We start from the raw sequence: 21,221 nt of genomic DNA on the forward strand, positions 1-21,221 counted from the left end.
AAACCAGTATTAATATAGGAAACTTTATTCATAACAACTTTTACATGTAGTTACAATGACGACTGGACTAAACTTGTACACGTAGTTACAATGACGACTGGACTAAACTTGTTCACGTGGTTACAATGACGACTGGACTAAACTTGTTCACGTGGTTACAATGACGACTGGACTAAACTTGTACACGTGGTTACAATGACGACTGGACTAAACTTGTACACGTGGTTACAATGACGACTGGACTAAACTTGTACACGTGGTTACAATGACGACTGGACTAAACTTGTACACGTGGTTACAATGACGACTGGACTAAACTTGTACACGTGGTTACAATGACGACTGGACTAAACTTGTACACGTGGTTACAATGACGACTGGACTAAACTTGTACACGTGGTTACAATGACGACTGGACTAAACTTGTACACGTGGTTACAATGACGACTGGACTAAACTTGTTCACGTGGTTACAATGACGACTGGACTAAACTTGTTCACGTGGTTACAATGACGACTGGACTAAACTTGTTCACGTGGTTACAATGACGACTGGACTAAACTTGTTCACGTGGTTACAATGACGACTGGACTAAACTTGTTCACGTGGTTACAATGACGACTGGACTAAACTTGTTCACGTGGTTACAATGACGACTGGACTAAACTTGTTCACGTGGTTACAATGACGACTGGACTAAACTTGTTCACGTGGTTACAATGACGACTGGACTAAACTTGTTCACGTGGTTACAATGACGACTGGACTAAACTTGTTCACGTGGTTACAATGACGACTGGACTAAACTTGTTCACGTGGTTACAATGACGACTGGACTAAACTTGTTCACTGGGTTACAATGACGACTGGACTAAACTTGTACACGGGGTTACAATGACGACTGGACTAAACTTGTTCACGTGGTTACAATGACGACTGGACTAAACTTGTACACGGGGTTACAATGACGACTGGACTAAACTTGTACACGGGGTTACAATGACGACTGGACTAAACTTGTACACGGGGTTACAATGACGACTGGACTAAACTTGTTCACGTGGTTACAATGACGACTGGACTAAACGAGTGTACAGCGGTATGATAAAAATTTTCATTTTTGGCATAAACAGAGTAACGTACAATTTGAAAAGTGATACACATCGAAAACCCCCCATGTGTAGTAGAGCGTAGGGCCACCAACCCCCCAGGTGTAGTTTAGCGTTAGGGCCACCAACCCCCCAGGTGTAGTTTAGCGTTAGGGCCGCCAACCCCCAGGTGTAGTAGAGCGTAGGGCCGCCAACCCCCCAGGTGTAGTAGAGCGTAGGGCCGCCAACCCCCCAGGTGTAGTAGAGCGTAGGGCCGCCAACCCCCCAGGTGTAGTAGAGCGTAGGGCCGCCAACCCCCCAGGTGTAGTAGAGCGTAGGGCCGCCAACCCCCCAGGTGTAGTAGAGCGTAGGGCCGCCAACCCCCCAGGTGTAGTAGAGCGTAGGGCCGCCAACCCCCCAGGTGTAGTAGAGCGTAGGGCCGCCAACCCCCCAGGTGTAGTAGAGCGTAGGGCCGCCAACCCCCCAGGTGTAGTAGAGCGTAGGGCCGCCAACCCCCCAGGTGTAGTAGAGCGTAGGGCCGCCAACCCCCAGGTGTAGTAGAGCGTAGGGCCGCCAACCCCCCAGGTGTAGTAGAGCGTAGGGCCGCCAACCCCCCAGGTGTAGTAGAGCGTAGGGCCGCCAACCCCCCAGGTGTAGTAGAGCGTAGGGCCGCCAACCCCCCAGGTGTAGTTTAGCGTTAGGGCCGCCAACCCCCCAGGTGTAGTAGAGCGTAGGACCGCCAACCCCCAGGTGTAGTTTAGCGTTAGGGCCGCCAACCCCCCAGGTGTAGTTTAGCGTTAGGGCCGCCAACCCCAGGTGTAGTTTAGCGTTAGTGCCGCGAACCCCAGGTGTAGTTTAGCGTTAGGGCCGCCAACCCCAGGTGTAGTTTAGCGTAGGGCCGCCAACCCCAGGTGTAGTTTAGCGTTAGGGCCGCCAACCCCAGGTGTAGTTTAGCGTTAGGGCCGCCAACCCCAGGTGTAGTTTAGCGTTAGGGCCGCCAACCCCCAGGTGTAGTCTAGCGTTAGGGCCGCCAACCCCCAGGTGTAATTTAGCGTTAGGGCCGCCAACCCCCCAGGTGTAGTTTAGCGTTAGGGCCGCCAACCCCCCCAGGTGTAGTTTAGCGTTAGTGCCGCCAACCCCCAGGTGTAGTTTAGCGTTAGTGCCGCCAACCCCCAGGTGTAGTTTAGCGTTAGTGCCGCCAACCCCCAGGTGTAGTTTAGCGTTAGGGCCGCCAAACGAACGTTGGCACAATTTACCACAATGTTGGGATAAGATAACTGAAGTGACAACTAACAAACTTATCATGCCACGAATTTATTCTTGCACCTTATCAGCATTACACACTTTTCCTGCTTGAGGTTGTCGCCGGGCATGATTCCTTCCCTCTTTCCATGCCCACTCCTCGCCCTGGACATTCCTGCTGTTGATCTGTTATAATGATTAATGGCTTCTGCTGCTACGGCTCAGTGTAGGCCATATTGTTAGGCAGGTCTTGTGAGCCATGTTCTAGTTACCTTCACATAGCCTCTGAATATCGCCTGAGAGGATGGTGATATCCATCCCTGGGTACTCTTCGACGGAGGCATAAGGGCTTAGGGGTGCCTTCTCGCCATGCCCAATGCCTGGGGGGATTGGTGCCCTGAAGCTACATAAACACCTTATACCCCCAGAAGTGGCAAGGGGAGTTAGGGGGACAACAATGCCCGTGGAATTCCATCCTGCTCGAGGGATTTCTCCTCCATCCCCATCTCTGCGGCCAAGACTATTAACCAATACTCGGGTCTGATAGGACAGAAATTGCTGACTACCAACGACCTGGTGCTGGTAGTCAGCAGTAGTAGTCATATACTTGTGCCTGAAAGCACCAGTATAAAAAGCTATGATTTGTTTAGATCATAAACCTATGTTGCAGGCGATGAGTCACAATAACGTGGCTAAAGTATGTTGACCAGACCACACACTAGAAGGTGAAGGGACGACGACGTTTCGGTCCGTCCTGGACCATTCACAATCGACTTGAGAATGGTCCAGGACGGACCTAAACGTCGTCGTCCCTTCACCTTCTAGTGTGTTGTCTGGTCAAAATAAACCTATGTTTATGGGCAGTACAAGACGTCCACCAGACTGTGCGACACAGTGGTTGCCAGGATCAGGTTGGGTTACCGTTACCTGTGGTAGGTGGCTACAGGTATCGGATCTCCCAATCCTGAGCACTCCAGGTGTAAACTATGTGAACAGGAACTGCGGCATGATCTCCCACACTACATCACCGAATGCCCAGTTATTACACCATTCAGACCCGTTGTCCTGAGGTTCCTGGAGCTTTGCAATTACTTTATTCACTCATGTTCATATCCTCATAATGCTCCCAGAGTTTGCCAGTGCCGGCTACTGATCACATTCCTCTGTATGACTAACCATCGTGTGGGATGTGGATTTTTAGCATCACGTAGTTCTTGACACACTGTACTTCCCCTTCATGTAGTCTAGGGCAGCTGCACAAATGCACATGTACCTAACTACACACAGAAATCACAGTAACGTGATGCATCAAATGAACAAATCCACAAGGGCCGTGACGAGTATTTTTTTGATGCATTGCTCTATTGTGATTTCTGTGTGATGATGATGTAAGGGCGAAGAGGTAGAACGGCCTATTGGCACAGCTCGAGTGCATGGGGGAGTTGTGTAAAACCCTGGTTTGTCTCGGAGAGGCTGCAGGATCCAGTAAGTTCAGTAGAACTTCGGTTTCAACTCTTTTTGACCATGTCGTAGCTCAGTCGATTAAGGAAGCGTCTGGGATGCTCCCGGACGCAGGTTCGAATCCTCGTCACGGCCCTTGTGGATTTGTTCACGTGTACCTAAATGTGTTAATAGGTAAAAAAAATCACCTAGCCATTTTCTATGATTTTTAGGCATAAGCAATTAGGAAATAAGACTACCCAGGAACAAAAGTTGTTACAGCATAGACTATTGTCTCATTATTATATAATTTTTATTTTTTTTTTGAGATATATACAAGAGTTGTTACATTCTTGTACAGCCACTAGTACGCGTAGTGTTTCGGGCAGGTCCTTAATCCTATGGTCCCTGGAATACGATCTCCGCCGCGAAGAATCGTTGTTACAACCAAGTACCCATTTTACTGTTGAGTTAAACAGTGCCTACAGTTAGGGATTGATGTCGAGTAAATCCTCCCCGGCCAGGATACGAACCCATGACAAAGCGCTCGCGGAACGCCAGGCGAGTGTCTTACCACTACACCATGGAGACATTTAAAAAGTACAGTGATACAAAACCCACCTAGGCACGTCAAGATGACCAGGGGAGGTGCAGCAGTGAGGAACTATAAGGTGTGAGAGTGGTCCACCTTGACTGTGACGGAGGCGCCGTGGGCCTCGCCAGATATTACCAGTGTGTTGGGCTCCGGGAAATAACAGGATGTCTTCACCGGATTATTGAACGTGTCCTTCAACGGAACAAGTATTCTCGTGGCTACTATTAGAGGCAGCACGATACCATGAGCTATGTGGGATAGAACTGAAGATAGCAATTGTTGTTTGCTCAGAACAATTGATGTAACTGATGGTCTGTTGTGGTTGTGGTGGGTGCACGCACGCAATACTCTCCTCCAAAAAATAGGGGTGTAAAATTTGTTTCATCCGTTTGTGGTTGTCGGCCTCGTAAAGTTTAAAAATCACTACGACTACCCATTGACCCTTCAGACCTTTCCAGTGTGGGTCTTCTTGTTGCTGTCGGGGGGGGGGGGGGGGGTCTTTTCTGTGTTCCTGCACAACCTGAAGAAGGAACTGTAGTTCATCTTCATGAGCGAGTAGTCGACTGTATTCCTGAATTAGGGCCACAGCACGTCCTGCATAGTCGTTCACCACTCGTGGCCTGCACGGTCTGACCAGCTGCGTTATAATCATCTCGTTCCCATGTCTGGGTCGACTTTTAGCGGACTGTCACGAAGGTTTATCCTATTCCAAAACACGCGGCTTCTCTGTGTGACAAAGACTTCCAACCCATTTATCTGAATTTTGTGCAGGACATCTTGGATGTGATGTGAAGTCTTCATGACCCTCCTCCAGTGCGAGGACCATTAGTTGGTCCACTGCTACAGGTACATTCTTGTAAAAAAAAGAACCGAATTTAATAAACTGATAGATACCGCAGACGAGCGGCTACTTTTATGGTAGCTGCCTTTGAAATAGCTTAGTTGGTCTCGTTATACCCAGCAGAGACTTCAAGAGTAGATCATCATCGTTTTGAGGTTCAGGTTGCAAGAGCTACTCTCATCCAGGTTCTTAAGTAAAGCTGAATGGTGCAGATGACACCCTCGTAGACCTTCCTGTTCTCTGCTGGTGAGCTCAAACTGATCTCTGAATAGCCAAACGCTCTGACTATAGATGACTCTCAGCGTCCACCGTGTATGGTGGATGGATTCTGGGGCCCTTGAACTAAATTCCAATTGCAGGAGATTTACCCAAAACAAAGGTAATCATCTCTTATGATTAAGGTAAATAGTGATTATCTCTTGGCTGAGTTTCAACAAGTTGCTTCTGAATGAAATCCGCGACATTAAAGCCATTTCTGATATGAAGGATAGAGACAAATCCATCTGTGGATGCGTCCACAAAGTCTTCCAAATTTAGACTTTAACAATAACACCGGTGATGCTTGACAAGCAAGACGTCTGGTCCAGATAAAGGGTTCTTAGCACGTCGTGAACACGGCGCCAATTATAATTTCAAGACTGTGGTAGCGACAAGCCTGAAACAGAAGGCTGGTGCTAAGTAGTCGCTCAGTTAACACCCACGCTGCTACTGATGCGTGCCTGTGTGAGGGTGGGGGGGGGGGGGAGTGCTTGCTCCCCAATACATTCCCTCATCAGTGTGTGGGTCCCCCACCACACCCCCGTCTTCATACACCCCCGTGTCTCACCTTCCGTCCCTCTCCCACCAAGCCACTCCCGGAGCCTCCCAGCACAACTCTTGCCCCATTGGATACCTGTTCCGTTAGGCGGCACCCACAGCCTGGTGTGCCACGGGGGCGGCACCCACAGCCTGGTGTGGCACGGGCGCGGCACCCACAGCCTGGTGTGCCACGGGCGCGGCACCCACAGCCTGGTGTGCCACGGGCGCGGCACCCACAGCCTGGTGTGGCTATCTGATCTGCTTCCGTCTCGACACTTACCGGATTGTAACCGTTCTTCTCCCCCCCCCCCTTCTCTCCTCCACACGCTCTCCTCTTACCCCCCCCCCCCCAAGCTCTACACTCACTCACTCACACTGTCTCGCTGGGGCCTCGCGGCTGAGTGGACAGCGGTTTGGGGTCGTAAGTCCTAATGGCCCCAGTTAGATTCCCGGCGGAAACAATTGGGCAGTTTCTTTCACCCTGATGCCCCTGTTACCTAGCAGTAAATAGGTATCTGGGAGTTAGACAGCTGCTACGGGCTGCTTCGTGTGTGTGTTTGTGTGTGTGTGGGTGTGTGTGTGTTAGAAATATATGTAATAGATATAATATAGGAAAAATAGATTGGTTAGAAAGGTGGGGTCCAAGAGCTAATAGCTCGATTCTGCAGGCACAGATAGTCAATACACACGCCCGTCGCCGCCCAACCACTTGGGCTGCATGTCAGAGCGACGGTCTGGCTTCATGCAGGTCGTCGTTCAATCCCCGACTGTCCAAGGGGTTGGACACCATTCCTTCTCCCCGTCCCATTCCTAATCCCTATCCTGACCCCCCTTCCAAAGAGCTGTATAGTCGTAATGGCTTGGCGCTTTCTCCTGATAGTTCCATTACCATCCCTCACCCCCCCCCCCTCCCCCCGTACCACACACCTGTCGCCAGCCCCCACCCCCCCAACACCACCCCGGCCCGCCCGTTCTTCCTCCACATACCTGCTTGCTGCCTCTCCCCCGTCCCCCCCCTACTCAACAGTCACCCCACCCCCGCTTGTCACCCCGCCCCTCTCAGGTGACTTCCGCTAAGCTGTGACTGTGGAACCGATGCGCACTCCTGCCTCGGGAGTGTGAGAGGCAGCGAGAGGCAGGTGGCGGGAGCCCGGTGGGACCTGCAGGTAACGGCAACACCAGCTCCGTTTTCTACTGGGTCGCTGGGGTCGCCTTAAGATGCTCTTCGCCTTGCTTTCACATTTCAGTGTTATCAACTGGTCGAAGGTGTACTGGGGCGGCGCTTTGGGGGAAGAGTTGAATAGCAGATGAGTTGCCGTAAGTCCTTCAATGTGAAGAAGAGGAGAAACTGCACTTTTTTCCCCCCCTGCGAGCCTGTTTGGCGCGCTCAGAGATGCCTTGGTCCCAGGGCGGCTGTTGCCTCCACACACCATTACTTACGAACTAGGCTGTTTTTATCACAATAAGATTTCCATACACAATGTAAACATATATTTGAACAAAATTATGTCAATTATAGGTTTAAATGTATATGTATAGCAATAAACTGAGTTAAAACATATGGTAAAATGTTGCACATGTTTACTGATGGTCAGGACTCCACTATTCACTCGGACGATTTAGCGTCGTTGGGGTGAAAACGTTTGTCGTGAATAATACAACCATTGTCTCTAGTGATGTTTTAGACAATGGAAAATTAAAGTTTTTTTGGATCAAGATTGTCATGTCCTCTAATAATAATAAAATAATTCATGGTAAATCGTATCTTATTCAAGACAATCGCAAAAACATAGCTGAAAATTTCCCACCCAACCCCCACATGTCTGAAAATATTGGAAGTGACGACGTTTCGGTCTGTCCCGGACCAAGTGTTAAGACTTGGTAATGGTCGTAACTGCTTCGTGATTCACGAAGCAGTTACGCAAGTACTTAGGAACGTGTACATCTTTCCTCAATCTTTGACAGCTTTGGTTACATTCATTAAACGGTTTACAAGCATGAAAACTTCCAAATCAACTGTTGTTGTTATAAACAGGCTCCTGGTGCCTCGGAGCTCATTAACTGTTTAATAATTGTAAACAAAGCCGCCGAAGATTGAGAAGATGTACAGGTTCGTAAGTGCTTGCGTAACTACTTCGTGAATCTGGCCCCAGGACGGACCGAAAGTTGACTTTATTTTCAGACGTGTGGGTTGGGTGTCCACATCTCACTCTTCTTCTTCCAAGACTGAGTAAATGACCTCACTTAAGCGGCCATCATTTGTCTTAGGGTCACTCTCGCTGACCCTCAACCACCACCTAACTTGTTATACAAATTAACTTGGGTCTATCAGTCGGCTTGTATACACGGGAGACATCTCCCGTCACGCAGGGTGCAGTCGCACCTCCACAGATCTCCAGTATCAGCTCTTGATACTGGTAATGGCTCAAAAGGGCCATCACTTACGGGCTATTCACGCCCGTGCCACCTTTTGGGTGGCTTAATCTTCATCAATCAACGGCTTGTATAATCTGACAGCCCATCCTCCTGTTTAGATGATATTTATAGGAAGGATAAGGACTACAGTACATATATATATAGTACTTATAGGAAGGATAAGGACTACAGTACATATATATATAGTACTTATAGGAAGGATAAGGACTACAGTACATATATATATAGTACTTATAGGAAGGATAAGGACTACAGTACATATATATATAGTACTTATAGGAAGGATAAGGACTACAGTACATATATATATAGTACTTATAGGAAGGATAAGGACTACAGTACATATATATATAGTACTTATAGGAAGGATAAGGACTACAGTACATATATATATAGTACTTATAGGAAGGATAAGGACTACAGTACATATATATATAGTACTTATAGGAAGGATAAGGACTACAGTACATATATATATAGTACTTATAGGAAGGATAAGGACTACAGTACATATATATATAGTACTTATAGGAAGGATAAGGACTACAGTACATATATATATAGTACTTATAGGAAGGATAAGGACTACAGTACATATATATATAGTACTTATAGGAAGGATAAGGACTACAGTACATATATATATAGTACTTATAGGAAGGATAAGGACTACAGTACATATATATATAGTACTTATAGGAAGGATAAGGACTACAGTACATATATATATAGTACTTATAGGAAGGATAAGGACTACAGTACATATATATATAGTACTTATAGGAAGGATAAGGACTACAGTACATATACAGACGTACACCGCAATGGAAAAATAAAAATTAGTATTATTGAATTTTAGAGATACCTGAAAAACGATTTTCTACTTGTTGCAAAGACACGTGTACACACCAGCCTCCCAGGACACGTGTACACACCAGCCTTCCAGGACACGTGTACACACACCAGCCTCCCAGGACACGTGTACACACACCAGCCTCCCAGGACACGTGTACACACACCAGCCTCCCAGGACACGTGTACACACACCAGCCTCCCAGGACACGTGTACACACACCAGCCTCCCAGGACACGTGTACACACACCAGCCTCCCAGGACACGTGTACACACACCAGCCTCCCAGGACACGTGTACACACACCAGCCTCCCAGGACACGTGTACACACACCAGCCTCCCAGGACACGTGTACACACACCAGCCTCCCAGGACACGTGTACACACACCAGCCTCCCAGGACACGTGTACACACACCAGCCTCCCAGGACACGTGTACACACACCAGCCTCCCAGGACACGTGTACACACACCAGCCTCCCAGGACACGTGTACACACACCAGCCTCCCAGGACACGTGTACACACACCAGCCTCCCAGGACACGTGTACACACACCAGCCTCCCAGGACACGTGTACACACACCAGCCTCCCAGGACACGTGTACACACACCAGCCTCCCAGGACACGTGTACACACACCAGCCTCCCAGGACACGTGTACACACACCAGCCTCCCAGGACACGTGTACACACACCAGCCTCCCAGGACACGTGTACACACACCAGCCTCCCAGGACACGTGTACACACACCAGCCTCCCAGGACACGTGTACACACACCAGCCTCCCAGGACACGTGTACACACACCAGCCTCCCAGGACACGTGTACACACACCAGCCTCCCAGGACACGTGTACACACACCAGCCTCCCAGGACACGTGTACACACACCAGCCTCCCAGGACACGTGTACACACACCAGCCTCCCAGGACACGTGTACACACACCAGCCTCCCAGGACACGTGTACACACACCAGCCTCCCAGGACACGTGTACACACACCAGCCTCCCAGGACACGTGTACACACACCAGCCTCCCAGGACACGTGTACACACACCAGCCTCCCAGGACACGTGTACACACACCAGCCTCCCAGGACACGTGTACACACACCAGCCTCCCAGGACACGTGTACACACACCAGCCTCCCAGGACACGTGTACACACACCAGCCTCCCAGGACACGTGTACACACACCAGCCTCCCAGGACACGTGTACACACACCAGCCTCCCAGGACACGTGTACACACACCAGCCTCCCAGGACACGTGTACACACACCAGCCTCCCAGGACACGTGTACACACACCAGCCTCCCAGGACACGTGTACACACACCAGCCTCCCAGGACACGTGTACACACACCAGCCTCCCAGGACACGTGTACACACACCAGCCTCCCAGGACACGTGTACACACACCAGCCTCCCAGGACACGTGTACACACACCAGCCTCCCAGGACACGTGTACACACACCAGCCTCCCAGGACACGTGTACACACACCAGCCTCCCAGGACACGTGTACACACACCAGCCTCCCAGGACACGTGTACACACACCAGCCTCCCAGGACACGTGTACACACACCAGCCTCCCAGGACACGTGTACACACACCAGCCTCCCAGGACACGTGTACACACACCAGCCTCCCAGGACACGTGTACACACACCAGCCTCCCAGGACACGTGTACACACACCAGCCTCCCAGGACACGTGTACACACACCAGCCTCCCAGGACACGTGTACACACACCAGCCTCCCAGGACACGTGTACACACACCAGCCTCCCAGGACACGTGTACACACACCAGCCTCCCAGGACACGTGTACACACACCAGCCTCCCAGGACACGTGTACACACACCAGCCTCCCAGGACACGTGTACACACACCAGCCTCCCAGGACACGTGTACACACACCAGCCTCCCAGGACACGTGTACACACACCAGCCTCCCAGGACACGTGTACACACACCAGCCTCCCAGGACACGTGTACACACACCAGCCTCCCAGGACACGTGTACACACACCAGCCTCCCAGGACACGTGTACACACACCAGCCTCCCAGGACACGTGTACACACACCAGCCTCCCAGGACACGTGTACACACACCAGCCTCCCAGGACACGTGTACACACACCAGCCTCCCAGGACACGTGTACACACACCAGCCTCCCAGGACACGTGTACACACACCAGCCTCCCAGGACACGTGTACACACACCAGCCTCCCAGGACACGTGTACACACACCAGCCTCCCAGGACACGTGTACACACACCAGCCTCCCAGGACACGTGTACACACACCAGCCTCCCAGGACACGTGTACACACACCAGCCTCCCAGGACACGTGTACACACACCAGCCTCCCAGGACACGTGTACACACACCAGCCTCCCAGGACACGTGTACACACACCAGCCTCCCAGGACACGTGTACACACACCAGCCTCCCAGGACACGTGTACACACACCAGCCTCCCAGGACACGTGTACACACACCAGCCTCCCAGGACACGTGTACACACACCAGCCTCCCAGGACACGTGTACACACACCAGCCTCCCAGGACACGTGTACACACACCAGCCTCCCAGGACACGTGTACACACACCAGCCTCCCAGGACACGTGTACACACACCAGCCTCCCAGGACACGTGTACACACACCAGCCTCCCAGGACACGTGTACACACACCAGCCTCCCAGGACACGTGTACACACACCAGCCTCCCAGGACACGTGTACACACACCAGCCTCCCAGGACACGTGTACACACACCAGCCTCCCAGGACACCTGTACAGGGTGCGAGTGTTTCCTTGCACGTGTTTGACACCTGCGCTAAAGATTCCACACATGTTACCTTGTTTGACTTGCTGTATATTTGATAAAATTATATTTATACGTTAAATCTACAATATAATATGATTTTGAACTATATTTTAGTTTTGATAGTAAAAGCTGGGCTCAGTCACATTGTCTGTTCCCCTTTAGTATTTTGCATGTAGTGGTCATATTCCCCTCTGATCCTTCTCTTCTAAGGTCTGTAGTTTGAGTTCTATTTTCAAGCTTCATATTTTGCGTCTCAACGCCGGGGTTTTAAGAGTACTGCAAGTATTTATGTTCAGCATCTCAGATGCTGCTGATGATTAACTGTTTGTATGTGCTTCTGGCGTTAGAGTTGGAACTGTATACCCTCTGAGGAATCTTTCAGTTTCTTGCAGTTGTTAACATGGTGTAGATTCTTATACTTATCATGAGAAATCTTTTTTTCTCCATCTTCATTACCTTACACATGTTCGGGTAGAATTCTAAGAGAATTCTAAGACTTCTAATCTGCCCCCTCCTTGAATTGTCGAGATCTCCATGTAGCGCTCTTTAAGTACTCCTCAGTTCTTGCACTTTTCTTAATGCTGCACCATCTGTCAGCGTTGGAGCATGGAAGGGGGGGGCAGCTGCCCTGGGGGAGGGGCAGGGGGCAGCTGCCCTGGGGGAGGGGCAGGGGGCAGCTGCCCTGGGGGAGGGGCAGGGGGCAGCTTCCGTGTGCGTGCAGTGTAGGGGCATCAAGGGGAACACAGCCTCCTTACTCTCAAGGTGAACAACAATGGTCCACGCGCGCGCCCTCGCGTACACCACCATGCTCCTCCTCCTCTACGCCAGCCTGCTCTGTGGGTGTTCCTCTACGCCAGCCTGCTCTGTGGGTGTTCCTCTACGCCAGCCTGCTCTGTGGGTGTTCCTCTACGTCAGCCTGCTCTGTGGGTGTTCCTCTACGCCAGCCTGCTCTGTGGGTGTTCCTCTACGTCAGCCTGCTCTGTGGGTGTTCCTCTACGCCAGCCTGCTCTGTGGGTGTTCCTCTACGTCAGCCTGCTCTGTGGGTGTTCCTCTACGTCAGCCTGCTCTGTGGGTGTTCCTCTACGCCAGCCTGCTCTGTGGGTGTTCCTCTACGCCAGCCTGCTCTGTGGGTGTTCCTCTACGCCAGCCTGCTCTGTGGGTGTTCCTCTACGCCAGCCTGCTCTGTGGGTGTTCCTCTACGCCAGCCTGCTCTGTGGGTGTTCCTCTACGCCAGCCTGCTCTGTGGGTGTTCCTCTACGCCAGCCTGCTCTGTGGGTGTTCCTCTACGTCAGCCTGCTCTGTGGGTGTTCCTCTACGCCAGCCTGCTCTGTGGGTGTTCCTCTACGCCAGCCTGCTCTGTGGGTGTTCCTCTACGCCAGCCTGCTCTGTGGGTGTTCCTCTACGTCAGCCTGCTCTGTGGGTGTTCCTCTACGCCAGCCTGCTCTGTGGGTGTTCCTCTACGCCAGCCTGCTCTGTGAGTGTTCCAGAAACTGTAGGGATTAACCGAACTAATCTGAGGATTCCCCACCTCCCAGCCATACTGAGCCTGGATTGGTCGTGCTTGTCTGCCGAACGGTTTGACGACCTGTTGGTTGTTGGAGGGCCTGGTACGGGGGGGGGGGGAGGGAAGTTGGTCACGTCACAGTGGTGGTGTCGGCTACGAAGGTCGACCGTCACGGGCTAGAGACCCGCGGGGGTGACATCATGTCTAAACACTGTCTCTGACGTAGCGGGAAAGGGGCGCCCCCACTGCTCTCTCTTACCTCCTACCCGGCCGGGGATCTAAGAGCCGCCCCTACCCGGCCGGGGCTCTACAGGTCGCCCCTACCCGGCCGGGGCTCTACAGGTCGCCCCTACCCGGCCGGGGCTCTACAGGTCGCCCCTACCCGGCCGGGGCTCTACAGGTCGCCCCTACCCGGCCGGGGCTCTACAGGTCGCCCCTACCCGGCCGGGGCTCTACGAGCCGCCCCTACCCGGCCCTCCCGTTGAGGTCACTATCTAATATTTCATTGAAATCTCCTGCGGGTACAGAGTCGTGGGCGTGTTAACTGACTGTACTCGAGTAGTTGTGCTTGCGGACGGGGGGGGGGGAGGGGGTTGAGCTTCAGCTCTTTGGTCCTGCCTCTCAACCATCTATCAACTGGTGACTAGAATCCAGAACCTCTTGGTATTTAGTGTGTGTACTCCTGAAACTGTGTATGGAGTCTGCCTCCACATCACTATCTAATGCATTCCATTTATTTCCACTTACTGAAAAGTTCTTTTCCAATGTGTTTGGCTCATTTGTGTACGAAGTTTCCGTTGTTCGTGTACTGCCTGTGCTAAATAATAGCTTTTTCCCTGTCAATTCCTCTTGAGTATTTTGTAGGTAGTGATCATAACACTCTTGTCTTCCAGGGACGTGAAGTTTAATTCTAGTAGTCTCGCTCCGTCTTGGGTTTGACTAGACATGGACTCCACTCTGGAGCTGCATACTCCAGGATTGGTCTGACATGTATGGTAACCAAGGTTTTGAATGATTCCTTACGCAAATTTGTAAAGGCAGTTCTTATATTGGCCAACCTGACGTAAGTCGGAGATATCGTCTTGATGTGGGCTTCAGGAGACATTTCCGGTGTGATATCAACTTCCAAGTGTGTCTACCTTATTCTTGAGTGGTGTTTGTGCCTGGGAGGGGAGGGGGGGGGGGAGGGTATGAGGAAGGGCAGCAGGGGGGTATGAGGAACAAACAGGTCCTGCTGGGAGTGCAGTTGTTTCCCACAAGCCACAGCCGATTCCTCGGGTCCTCCCAAGCACCCCCAGCCGGGTCCTCCCACGCACCCCCAGCCGGGTCCTCCCACGCACCCCCAGCCGGGTCCTCCCACGCACCCCCAGCCGGGTCCTCCCACGCACCCCCAGCCGGGTCCTCCCACGCACACCCAGCCGGGTCCTCCCACGCACACCCAGCCGGGTCCTCCCACGCACACCCAGCCGGGTCCTCCCACGCACCCCCAGCCTGGTCCTCCCACACACCCAGTAATAGTAGTGGTGGTGGTGGTGGATGGGGGGAGCCAGAGGGAGTGGCGGCACAGTGTGGGTACACGCCCGGGGCCGCAGGAAGTGTGTCGCGGAAAGGGAGAGTAGAGATCGACTTATCCGCAGTCTCTGCTTACAGTTTGAGCACACTTGCTGCGTCCTCTGGTGGGGGTGATGCGGGTTGTGGGTGGGTAGTGATGGGGGGTAGTGGTGATGGGGGTGGTTGGGGGGGTATTGTAATTCCCAGCTTGTAACGCAGGTAACTTTTCCACTTAAGAAAGCGGAAAAGCCCAAGCATGGAGTAAGGAATTACTTGACAGGCAGGAGGCAGAGGGAAACAGTAAGGTGGTGGGGGGGGGCGCAGAAGTCGGACTGGTAAACAGTAACGAGTGGAGTACCTCAAGGATCGGTGCTGGAAGCGGTTTTATTTCTAATATATGTGAACGACATGTCTTCAAGAGTCGAGTCCTATATGTTAATGTTCGCGGATGATACGAAATTAATGAGACGAGTTGTGCCAAATGAGGATTATAGGATCCTCCAAGAGGGCTTGAACAAGCTGCAGAGAAGGACAGATAAATGGCTACTGGAGTTCAACACTAGAAAGTGTAAAGTCATAGAAACGGGATTAGGTGACAGGAGACCAAAGGGACAGTACACAATGAAGGGAAACTACCTACCTGTGATGACGAATCGAGAAAAAATAAAGTCTGGCCTCGGGCCGGGCTTGGGGAGTAGAACTCTCAGAACCCCATCAAACAGGTTTCAAGAAACTTGGGAGTGGACGGGAAATCTAACTCCAGGCTACGTAAGGAGGCATTTATAGCTCTTTACACTGCCTAGGTGAGACCAGTCTTAGAGTGGGACCCTTAGGAGGCCGGGCTTAGTACGCCGCCCCATCATGGAGTCTTCACATGAAGAAACACATACGGGAACTAGAAAATATTAAAAAATTTGCGACGAGGCTAGTCAGAGTTACGAAGGATGGGGTATGAGGAGCGACTGAAGGAACTGAACCTAGCGAAGCTAGAAAAAAGGAGGGAGCGGGGAGATATGATTAAAACATGAAATGCCTAAGGAGATTAACAGAGTAAATGGAAGAAATGTTCACACGCCGAATACCAACAGAACAAGGGGGGAGGGGGGGGGGAAATGGGCGGAAGCTGGGATGAGTCATATAGATGTTGTGTGGTAAGTGTAGAGCCAAGTAAGTGTAGTATTGGGTCTTTGCTCAAGGGCAGTGGAACTTTCACGGATGACAACAAAGAGACTAGAGAAATACCGAGGTCGCAATAGGCCGCTTAAACACACAAAAGAGCGACAATCCATATGAATGTGTGATGAACGTCACCCCAACCTCGACCCATATCTCATGTCACCCTAACCCTCACTGGGTGTTGAAGTACAGCCCGTCCTCCAAAAATGGGGAGGCAAATGTAACAGCCCCTTAAGTGCAATTATGTACTATGTCAGGAAATGTACTTATTACACTTAATATTAAAACGTTCTGTCAATTCGGAGGATGGGTTGTGAAATAGCAATAGACTCTAACCCAAACTCCTGGAATTGTATATTTATTATAAAAAAAAATGTGCTGAGGCCCCAGACGTCATCTGGCGACGGAGCCTGGACGCTCGTGTAGTGCCTGATGCTTTTATATCGGCGGAGGTCACACCACGCCACAAGGGGACAATAAATGAGAAGCAGAATATTATAGGCTGATAACGCTAATTTAACAGACAAAAATTTGGGAGAGCGTGCAGAGGAGCCAGAGTCTAACACAAGGTCTACATAGCCCCGGCCACCGTGGGCTCATAGCGGGGAGCTAGCTCATACCTCGCACAATTGCTGGAGCACTATGTTGGCCCAGGATGCCCTGTAACACAAGCAAAACTCTGATGTACATGGACTTGGTGAACGCCCTTCGATACATGTGACATAGTGAACGCTTTAGATACATGTGACATGGTGTAGACACACACAATGTTCACTAAAGGCATTGTTGGCAAAGTAGGAAAAAGGCTCTTAAAATCCCTAGCGAGCAGAACCCAAATACACTAGTAATATCCAACAAGGTAAAAGCTTTATCATATACTGGGAAAATTTAGCCCCTCCCCCCCTCCCCCCCAGGATACTGTGGTGGCCCAATACTCTCATCCGGACATAATGTCCCGTTGTGGCTCGTCTGGTAGGTTAGGATAAGGGCAGTTTAGTACGGCAGTTTCTTGACGTTGGGGAACGTTAGTAGGACGGGCTACATCCTCGTATCGAACCTACACACAAACTACAATACAGTATCATCCTTTTCAGACGACGCCAAGATTTATATGAGAGTAGAAAGTGTACTCTTATAAGAGTAGGACACGACAAACCTACACACTGATGTGAACCAGATCTCTAAATGGGTCGCAGAAACATGACCTGTGTAGGAAAGTCCAGGTGTATTGTTTGGTCCAAGGGGGGGGGGGCGAGTGTGGCCGTAATGGGATCTGGGTAGTGTGTCTCCCTCGTCCACTACCCAGCCCTTAGTTAACTATACTTAAGGACCCCAGAGCTCTACTATAGCCACCAGCCCACTCCTCGTGATCTTAGGTGTTCTGTCGCCAAAAAGACATTACAAACACGAGAACTGTACCGAGTCTCTTAACACACACTTGAGATCTTCTCAGCTGCCACCACCAACCCATGTGATAATAATAATTAACCATTAAATCCTTGATGGCTAATCCCAATTAATTGAAAAGGGAAGGAGGAATTTACGTTAAGTGTGGATTAAATTCGGAAACCAAGGGGATATATATACGTATTTAAATATAATAGGCTTTCTTTGTCATATATACCCGGCGACTCGTTCAATAACCACCGGCTCGTGGACTTTTGCGGCAAGGACAATAATAGATATTCTTAAGGATGAACTCGAAACACAGAACTAGAAATTAATCAACAAATTTATTGAAACAAAATATAGTAATGGGACAAATGTGGCCGACATTCCCTACTCTGAACACTCCCTAAACTGAATTGCTTCCTACTAAAATATTTTCTACACTAGAGGCAATGAATTAATGGGTCTCAAATCAACTGCACAACCTCAAAGTACTTTACCGTAATACTTTAAACCAGCCCGATGTTGAGATCCAGACCACCCTGGGTCATGACCTTGACCCCCAGGGCGGGTCATGGCCTTGACACCCCCAAGGCCGGGTCATGGCCTTGACCCCCAGGGCGGGTCATGACCTTGACCCCCCCAGGGCGGGTCATGGCCTTGACCCCCAGGGCGGGTCATGGCCTTGACCCCCAGGGCGGGTCATGGCCTTGACCCCCAGGGCGGGTCATGGCCTTGACCCCCAGGGCGGGTCATGGCCTTGACCCCCAGGGCGGGTCATGGCCTTGACCCCCAGGGCGGGTCATGGCCTTGACCCCCAGGGCGGGTCATGGCCTTGACCCCCAGGGCGGGTCATGGCCTTGACCCCCAGGGCGGGTCATGGCCTTGACCCCCAGGGCGGGTCATGGCCTTGACCCCCAGGGCGGGTCATGGCCTTGACCCCCAGGGCGGGTCATGGCCTTGACCCCCAGGGCGGGTCATGGCCTTGACCCCCAGGGCGGGTCATGGCCTTGACCCCCAGGGCGGGTCATGGCCTTGACCCCCAGGGCGGGTCATGGCCTTGACCCCCAGGGCGGGTCATGGCCTTGACCCCCAGGGCGGGTCATGGCCTTGACCCCCAGGGCGGGTCATGGCCTTGACCCCCAGGGCGGGTCATGGCCTTGACCCCCAGGGCGGGTCATGGCCTTGACCCCCAGGGCGGGTCATGGCCTTGACCCCCAGGGCGGGTCATGACCTTGACCCCCAGGGCGGGTCATGACCTTGACCCCCAGGGCGGGTCATGACCTTGACCCCCAGGGCGGGTCATGACCTTGACCCCCAGGGCGGGTCAGAGACGAAGCCTGACGAACTATTCTAAATGACGTCACTGCCTCCTTGACAACATACGAGCCTTTACATTCATGTTAACCTGACACAAGTACTTAAACCAGATTGGTTATTACAACAATTACTGCTATTAGTGACTTATTCATCAATGTTGAATTTATACAAGGGAAAACGCGGCCATTTTGTCAGCTATCTTCGCTAATCGTTTAATCTCTGGCGAGTGACCTTTTTGCTTCTAACCAAGTAAAAAGTTCCCTCTCACTCCACTAGCTGGTCAGTGTAAAACCATATGATCAGAGGTCTATAAACTACTAAAATAAGCTTAGCTTATTACATGGCCGGGAGGGCGAGTGGCCGGGGGTCGTCGGGTACTTTCGTAATTTGTGCTTGCGGAGGTCGAGCTTAGGCTCTTTGGTCCCGCGTCTCAACTGTCAATCAACTGGTGTACAGATTCCTGAGCCTACTGGGCTCTATCATATCTACATTTGAAACTGTGTATGGAGTCAGCCTCCACCACATCATTGCCTAATGCATTCCATCCGTTAACTACTCTGACACTGAGGAAGTTCTTTCTAACGTCCCTGTGGCTCATTGGGTACTCACTCTCCACCTGTGTTCCCTTGTTAGAGTACCAACCGTGTTTAATGTCTTGATCTACCCTGTCAAGTCCTCCCGAGTATTTTATACTTGGTAATCATGTCTTTCCTAACTCTTGTCTTCCAGCGACGTGAGCTGCAATTCACGCAGCCTTTCCCAGTAACTCACGCCTCTTAGTTCTGGAACTGGTAGTCGACACTCGGCTAGGCCGGGTGTCGAGTGTCGCTTCACACAACCATAACCACCACAAAAGACAACCACAACCTTCACTGACAATAAAACTACGACAACCTCCTCAACTCAATGTTCATTAAATTTACAAATACAAATCAGTTTACTGAGGTATAAATACGCACAAAGGATGATGTAGCACAAGGTATTCTCACCCCGTTCAGTACAACGTGTTCATATATATGTATAGACACGCATCACACTCAACATATTACAGCACATCCTGAGTAATAAACAAACATTTCTTCCTTTACACATGCAGTATGTTACCAGACGTACACACAAATACTTTCATGACTAGGTACACAGACAATTTGCAACAGACATTCAGACAATTCAACAACAGGTTACAATCTTAGTGCAGAATTCTTATATCCTCCCAGTCCAAACTCTCGGTATACCAGTTGTGTTAGGTATATCGGGACTGGCATTTCTCGATTAGATCCAGCTGGACATGGTATCCAGCTGATAGTGGTGATGCCCCGTGCCCAGCTGAGGAGGGCAGTGGTGGTGTTAACATACACTGTGATGCCCTGTGCTATAGGCTTTATGATTTAGAATGCGTAAGTGATCTCTAGCCCGCAGTACTGAATATTTTGGTCCAAATTTCGGAATTTAGTTCTTGGATTCATTCCTCTGGCCATTCCACGTTCAGAACTTGGAGTCGCTGACATTATTTAGTGACATTTCCGCAGCTATTCCAGATAGTTTTTAGAGCGCCAGTTAAAAAGTTATGTACAAAAAAAATGTGAAAGTTGGTGACCTCGAGAGTCAAGAAGGAAAAAGTGGAGCAGATCGACAGAGACAACCGAGAGTGAAGGAGCGACCGAAGTCCTTGAGAGGTTGGTGGTGGCCCTGGCGGCGGTGTGGGCGACCTCTTGCCTCTACCAGGGGCGGCTGTGGCGCGTGTTGCGTCACGTGTTGTGGTCGCGTGTTGAAGGCGCCACTCGCCGTCCAACCTCGGAGCTCCGTGTCATGTGCACCTTGTGTACCTCTGAGCCTGGTGTCACCGTGCTAGTTTCGTGTGTGTTACTTAGTTTAATATGCACCCCATACCCATCCTGTGGGCGGTGTAGGAAAAGATTACAGAGGCACATAATGGGCTCAGGGAGGGAGGGAACTATCAGGGGAAAGCGCCAAGCCATTGCGACTCTACAGCACTTGGAAGGGGTCAGGATAAGGATTTGGGAGGATGGGACGGAGGGGGGGGGGGGAGGGAGGAATCGTACCAAACCACTTGGACGGTCGGGGATTGAACGCCGACCTGCATGAAGCAAGACCGTCGCTCTACCGGCCAGACCAA

At 51.0% G+C, this 21,221-nt stretch overlaps 1 protein-coding gene across 3 annotated transcripts in view; it reads left to right on the forward strand.

The window, feature by feature from the left end:
* Oatp26F (Organic anion transporting polypeptide 26F) overlaps positions 1-21,221 on the forward strand; it is a 152,677-nt gene that overhangs the window by 1,764 nt on the left and 129,692 nt on the right. The gene's annotated exons all lie outside the window — the stretch shown is intronic.

The sequence above is a fragment of the Procambarus clarkii genome, chromosome 23 (genome assembly GCF_040958095.1).
Source record: "Procambarus clarkii isolate CNS0578487 chromosome 23, FALCON_Pclarkii_2.0, whole genome shotgun sequence".
Taxonomy (NCBI): Eukaryota; Metazoa; Arthropoda; class Malacostraca; order Decapoda; family Cambaridae; genus Procambarus; species Procambarus clarkii.